Raw genomic sequence first — 8,078 nt, 5'->3', positions numbered from 1 at the left:
GGTATTGAAACGGTTTTACATGGATGGAGCACATCCATTAAGTACTCCGATGGTTGTTCGATCACTTGATGTGAATAAGGATCCATTCCGACCTCAGGAAAAGAATGAAGAGCTACTTGGTCCTGAAGTACCATATCTTAGTGCAATTGGTGCACTAATATATCTTGCTAATACAATAAGGCCCGACATAACTTTTCCATTCAATGTCTTAGCAAGATATAGCTCTGCTCCTACAAGAAGACATTGGAATGGAATCAAACACATATTGCGGTATCTAAAAGGAACTACCGATATGGGCTTATTTTATGGCAATAATTGCAGTTCCGATCTTGTTGGTTATGCTGATGCTGGGTATTTATCTGACCCACACAAGGCTCGATCTCAAACAGGTTATGTGTTTACATGTGGAGGCACTGCCATATCTTGGCGATCGACTAAGCAATCAATCGTGGCTACTTCATCTAATCATGCTGGGATAATTGCTATTCATGAAGCAAGTCGAGAGTGTGTGTGGTTGAGGTCTATAATACATCTTATTCGAGACAAATGTGGTTTGAAATGTGACAAACTACCCACGATTTCGTATGAAGAAAATGCACCATGCATAGCCCAATTGAAGGGAGGATTCATAAAAGGAGATAGGACAAAGCACATTTCACCAAAGTTATTTTTCACACATGATCTTCAAAAGAATGGTGATATTAATGTGCAACAAATTCGTTCAAGTGATAATATGGCTGATTTGTTCACAAAATCTCTACCAATGTCAACCTTCAAGAAGCTAGTGCACAAGATTGGGATGCGAAGGCTCAAGGATGTGAAATTTTGCTCTCATCAGGGGGAGTTTAATGCGCGTTGCACTCTTTTTCCCTTACAAGGTTTGTCCCACTGGGTTTTCCTTGCAAGGTTTTTAACGAGGAAACCAAAAGGCGTATTATTAAACATGTGTACTCTTTCTCCTTTTCTAGAATTTTTTTCCCATTGGGTATTTTAGTTAAGGTTTTAACGAGGCACATTACTTATTGATTAGACATTCAAGGGGGAGTGTTATGAATAGAATTATAATTAGAGTGAATGTCTACCTTTAGAGAGTTTTACTTTGTGGCTAAGTCATTTTTTCCCTATAAATAGAGGGGTCTTACCCCATTGTAAATCATCCCAAAAATTCAATAAGAATTTCCTCTCTCTTTCTCTGCAATATTGTTCTTCTACTTTTATTGTTTTATTACAAGGTAGCAATAATCCCCCGTTGTTTTTTTTTTATGCATCGGTTCTTTTCCATGGGATATAGTTTGAACCGGGTAGTCATTTTTTAATTTTTAGAGTAGATTAGGACTTTAGGAAATAAAAGGAGGAAGATTGATGAACTTAGGCTCCTTTGACTTGTTTGATAGTAGCATATTTAAGCTTTGGCACGTGGAGTATCTTTCCAGTGTGTTGAAATTGTTCATGATACCTTGATGAAATTGGATAGCATGTTTTGTGACACCTATGTCTCTTTTGCTTGACTTATATTCACTTTGTGCTTAATGCTTAATATCTTGTGGCTCCGTGAATACTTGTATTATTTGAGAGTCAGAATGAGACCGTCCTTAGTGCATCATGTGCCATGTGTGAAGTGAGGTTTGTGAAGTCCATGTTATTGTGATTGAGTCTAGAACTTGCCCGGTATGTTAGTTGAAGCGAAATTTTAGGCGATGCTCGGTTTGAAAAATGATTTTAGGCTTTCTTTGATCTTTTCAAGCCTAATGCTTATCACAAAATAAAAACTATCCATATTGAACCATTTTGAGCCTGTAGACCTTTTATTTGGCACCCACATTACGAGCCTATACCCCTTTTATTCTTAATTAACATTATTTTGATCCTGTTACCTCTGACAACAACAACAACAACAACAACAACAACAACAACAACAAACCCAGTTTGATCCCAACAAGTGGGGTCTGGGGAGGGTAGTCTGTACGCAGACCTTAACCCTACCTAATGCAGGTAGAGAGGCGGTTTCCAATAGACCCTAAAAGCACTGTTACCTCTGAAAGCACTTTAATTGTAAAATGAGCGCTAGAAGAAGTAAGGACTAAGTGTGGGGTGGCATTTGAGGGAACCAATGGAAGAAGAAAGGTGCACTTGTTTTGTAAAAGAATACACCACTAGCGAAAATTGAAAAAAGAAAAATACTAGTTGAAAGAAAAAAGAAAAAGAAAAATTCGAATAAAAAGGAGAAAGAAAAATTGAAAGGAATAAATTGTTGTCATGTTCTTGCTAGTGGGGTATAAATTAAACTAGTGCTTAAAGAAAGAGGAATAATTTGGGGAGTGATCTTGTTTGTGAAATTGAATTTGATTGAAGAATTTGCACTTAAAGTTTATTATGTGATGTGTTAAAGTGCTTAGGAGGGTGAACCACTAATCCTAAATATATCCTACCCGTACCTTAGCCCACATTACAACCGTATAATGTCCTAATTGATTTTAGATTGAGTGAGCCTACATTAGTGGAGATTTATATTATGGGCAAACATATGGTACCTTTTGCATGCATGTGACTTCTTTGTGAGAGTGAGAGATTTTCTTTGACATATGTGAGTCCTTAAATTATATTTGATCATGAGATTCAAATGTGTGGATTCAACTTACTCTCTTGTTCTTATTGTGAGGGCACATGGTTTCACGAGGGATAGGTAACATTATTAGACTTATCCGTGATGTTGGGTGTTCAAGTCATGGGTGTATTGTGATATTGAGTCGGCTTTTGAGGCTCGGATTGTTATGAACACATTGTCTTTGTTGTGAATATGTGAAGAATGGCATAAGTAAAAGGAAGTGTAAGTGATTGCATATGCTACAGTTTCATTATTGCTATCAACCATTTTCATTGCTAGAGTGTATGTTGGAAAAAATTAAATTATAGTTGATAGTCCCGTTGCTCGAGGACGAGCAAGAGTTTAAGTGTAGGGTGTTGATATTTAGCTTAAAGTATATATATTTATATGTATATCACCTCATGTTTTACTTTTGTTTCGTGGATTTAGGATGCAAAATGTGTTGATTTATATTAATTTGAGGTGTTTTTATGTGTAGGAATGATCCTGGAGCAATTGGGAACGAAAAGTGCGAGATTAGAGCCAAAACGGACGAAAAAGCAAAAAAAGAGAATTTCCAGCGCCACAGACAGCGCCTAGCGCTACCAGTGGCGCCAGAGACAGAAAAGATAACAAACCAGGGCCAGGGACGGCGCCTAGCACTGGGTTGGGCGCTGGTGGCGTGATTTCTGTCCAACTTCGTCCGGGACAAGGTTATTTCAGCCCAAGATCCACCCCAACTTGTATAAAAGGGGTTCTAAACCTAATTTGGAGGGAGTCTAACATACTTTGAAGGGGAATTCACGTGGAGAAACATACACCACGCTTGGAGGAGGCTTCTAACTAGTTTTTCTTCTCTTCTCTTCTCTTCCTTTAATTTCATAGTTCATTAGTTCTAGAGTTTTGGGTGCTGCATGAACATTGTAGTTTGAAGCTTGAATTGTTCTTATTGTTTTATCATATTGGTTTAATTATTCAATCTTGCGCTTAATTATTTGATTGCTTGATAACCAATTGAATACTATCTACGAATCTAGGATTGCACTCGGGAGAGGGAATTATAGATTGCATATAAGATTGAGTAGAGCAAGATCTTAACTCTGGGGGGGGGGGGGGGGGTATTTGCTGTTAGGATAGGAATATACCTAATTGCCTTGCTTGACTATTATACGGGAATTATAAATGCGTTCTTGTTAATCCTAATTCCATAGGAATATAGGTATTAGGTTAGCTTGAATAGGCGAGTTGTACTTCGGGAGAAGGCTACGAGCAATATTAACCTCGTCAATCAATAAACCAGATAAATTAATTAGACGATTTAGGTAGAAAACTCAACGGGACTGTTAGCTAACCCATAGCTCTGGAATATTTTCTCTCGTTGAATTCGTCTCTAATATTGCCGACTTATTTTCTTTAGTTTCTTAGGTTGCTACTCTAGATTAGTTGTATTTAATAATCTATAAAACTTCGTTTGGATAGATTAATTGTGTTAGTTTAATTTAGTTGATAGGTAATCACAAGTCCCTGTGGGTACGATATCTGGACTTACAATCCTATATTACTTGTCGACCACGTATACTTGCGTGTGCGTTTGGGAGCAACATGAACATATCAAGGAGCCCAACATGGGCTAACACAATAACATGTTACTCTGGTTTGCTTTAAAGAGACAATTGTAACTTCTAGGGGATCTAATTACAAGATGCATAATCCAAAATCAACATCAGAAGTTAAAAGGGCAGCCCAGTGCATTAAGCTTCCACGAGAGTACCATTCACTGTATGCAGCCTTACCCTGTATTTCTGCAAGAGGCTGTTTTCACGGTTCGAACCTGTGACCTCCTGGTCATATGGCAGCAACTTTACCAGTTACGCCAAGGCTCGCCTCCAGAAGTTAGAAAAATATAATAATGGTTCAATATTAATGAATGAAAGATTTTACCATGAGTTGTAGCAATCACATGCAACACAATATTTCAGTGAGGAAAATCTAGACTTGTGCACTGCGAGTGAGGTAAAGGTAATCTGCATCCCAAGGGCTAGAAGCAGTAAAAGTAAAACCGATCTAAACCTCAGGATGCAGATTACCATAGCCTAACACAGCATTAATATTCTTGCTAAAAAGAATGAAGAGGAAATTAAGAAAGAAAGTAATTAAGAGCAATAGCTAGCTAGTTTCCTTTGAGAAGGGTTGATGAAGAAATATGCATGGGAAGCAAGAATTTATAGGGCCTCTTAAAGTTAACATAAAAATTCTCCAAGTATGTGGGGTTGGTATAATATAAAGCTATACTTCTATATGATAAGGTGCTGTCACTTGGAATCATTTAGTGTTGATTCTGTTCCTTTTTGAGCCAATGATAAGATGGGAACCTTTCTTTCCCGAGACAATGATGTCTCTTCCTCTCATTGACTGCTTTTGAGTGGAACGAACCCAAGATTATAAAATTGTCGCCGTAAAATACTTGTAAGTGTGTTAAGTTGCTCGTATTGTTGGTGTCACCATGAAACTAGTAAATTTATTATGAATCATTATAAGTAATATATATTAGTGGTGTCACCATGACGCACGTGTTAACCTGGGCACGTGACACACAGTAGACGGAGGGCGGGCCAGCGAAGACGGGTCGAGTAGGGACTTCCAGCTAGGTTGACAAGCTTTTGAAGAAGGGATGCACATGTCACCTCAGGCGAATTCCACATCGGAATAGGAGAGGAAAGTGAAGAGTTTTATAAGGCAGAAGACAAGTTCACATGATACGCACGCTTTTGGGCTCGATGTTGCCGTAGCCCAAGGAACAAATCCGTGAGATCGCTCGGGCCAAAACAGACAATATCTGCCATAGGCTTGGGTGACACACATATTGGGATTTAATAATTGTAGTGATGATATAAACAGTGAAAATTATATAGCCAACTCCGTTGCCATTGTTTGTAGCATCCTGAATTCAAGAGGGAAGACATGTGGGGTCTCTTTGGATGAATATAGTGAAAGAGAATGGGATGCATCCTATCTGATGAATTTTATCAGCTCTAACCCATTAGCATATTCGTCTTTGGACGGTGTACAAGCCACATTACAGTCCTTAGCTTAGTAGGGTAGGGATATGAACAATGACTAATTAGGGGCTCTTTTGCTGCATCATCTTTTATTTCTTGTTTAGTAAGTTATCTTGAGATTAAGGATATGGAGTGTAAGTGTCAAGCTATGCATGTGTCCTTCCATCTGATCTTTGGTAGTTGTAAATTTGATGAGGAAAGAAAAAAGGAATATGGAAAAACAGTAGAAGGCTTGAGGCGGTGATTTTTATCATTATACGTACACACAAATTTTTCTATAACAATTATTTGTAGTGGCAGAGTCAAAATATTCATAAAGTGAGTTTTAAAAGAAACAAAAAAAAGTAAATATGTGAAGTAGTCAAGGGGAACATCTCATATATATATACATATAAAAATAATTAACCTTACATACACTATATAATTTTCCAACGAAAAAGGGGTTGAATGAACCCTCTTTCATCCCTAGCTCTGCCACCGGTCATCCTCTATAACAACATTTTACTATAATAACTAAATTTTCTTTGTAATTTTTTTACGTTATGTCATATTATATGTTTCCTTTAATAGCATTTCACTATAATAATAAAAAATATCTAAATAAATAAGATTGTTATAAAAAAGTTTGACTGTATCGAAAAGGAGTGGTGGCCTGATTTTGAGGTTAGTAGACAATGCTCTTTTGAGATATAACAAGGATATTTTGAGGTTAGGGGAGCTACCTTTGGTGAAGGAGTTTAATAAAATCTTTTTGCCGAAAAATTACCGTGTTCAACAAGGGTAAAAACAAAAAAATATTTATATCACATCCCGGCTCCGCTATAGATTAAAAGTTAGTTTTCGGTTGTTTTATTTTCTAGAATAGACTCCAAACTTTTCAGAAAAGATGTCTTTTTATAAATTAACTGCTAAAAAAGAGAATAAAATATAAATAGAACCTTAGCTTTTTTCTCTTTTAATGATATACTGAGTATATTTATAAAATATCTTATATATTGGACAAAATTTTAACAGGAAAAGGATGGACAAGTATTTAAAGAGTTATTTTGTCATTTTCGATGGAGATTGAAGGCTCTTTATTATTTTCACTTTAATATTATAAACTATACAATGGTTTCGTTTCGTCCATAAAAGAGGCTGCTGTACCAGGTGCTCTCATCAAAAATTGAAATTTTTTATTTTGTGCCTCACACAACTGACGCTAGTTGTGTAAGGCCTGTGAGCACGTGATTTTTGCCACGCTTAATTTACTCCTATAAATTCATTAGAATTAGAATTTTTCTTTTATTATTTGAATTTTTAGGAATTAACTGCATAATTTTATGTCTTGTTTGCATTTTTGTGTGCATTTTTAGTTGTTATAATTCATAAAAAAGTACAAATATTGCATTTGCATTTAGAATTCGATTATATATTTTTACTAGTTGATTAATACTACTAAAATGAGAGAAGAAATAATAAAAATATTCCTTTTACAATTTTAAATTCTATATTTTACATTTTTGATTTAGTTTCCTCTTAAATTAGGAGTTAGTTAATTAGCATCATGTTGGATTTAATTTGGGTCTTTTATTTTACATATTAATAAAATCAGAAATTTCAAAAAAAAATAATAAATAAGTAAATAAAGGAGAAAACAAATGAAAAGAGTGAATTGATAAAAAAAAAAAGAATTAGGCCAGTTTGCATTGGGCCAAATTTGGCTTAGCCCAAACAATTCCTCTCCAAACCAGACCAGTCCAAGCCCAAAAACACCCCACCCGGTCCAGCCCTTAATTACCCCAAACGACGTCGTTTTGGATCAAAGTAATCAGGACCGTCGAGGTTATCTAATCCAACGGTCCTGAAGCCCACATCATTTAATATATATATGTCCAAATGACACCACCCCCCCTCAGGACCCCCTACCCTCGTCTCTCTCAGACCTCTCATTAGAGACCTTAATTCCGCCATCCTCCGCCGTAAGCCGCCGGCCAGAAATCGCCTCCGCCGGCGGCGATGGCCCAAATGCACCAAAATTTTCACCATGGCTTCTCCTTCACCTCCCCTTTTCAAATCCCAGCTTCGTTTCCCTTAAATCCCAACCAAACACCTCAAATAGTCCAAACCCTAGGCGCCGCCACCACCGTGCACGGCGGCGCCGTCCCCAAAAACCTACCAAATTCACACCCTATCATCTCCAAGTCACCACAAGCCCTATACCATTGATTATTTTATAAAAATCCTAACCGAATAGCCCAAATCTCACATCTAAGGTTTCAAGTAAGGGTGAAATGGCGACGCATGACTATCAGTGCCTAATGGCCCTAAAAATGATATTATGTGTTTATTTGACATGAAATAAACATATAATATCATTTTTGGGGCCAATTTCAAGAATAATGCATTAAAGTTGAAATCCAGTAAGTTTCTTAACCCCTTTTCTTTTTTTTTTT

This window comes from Nicotiana attenuata, chromosome 7 (genome assembly GCF_001879085.1).
Source record: "Nicotiana attenuata strain UT chromosome 7, NIATTr2, whole genome shotgun sequence".
NCBI classification, from domain to species: domain Eukaryota; kingdom Viridiplantae; phylum Streptophyta; class Magnoliopsida; order Solanales; family Solanaceae; genus Nicotiana; species Nicotiana attenuata.
Note: the sequence above shows the minus strand (reverse complement) of the source record.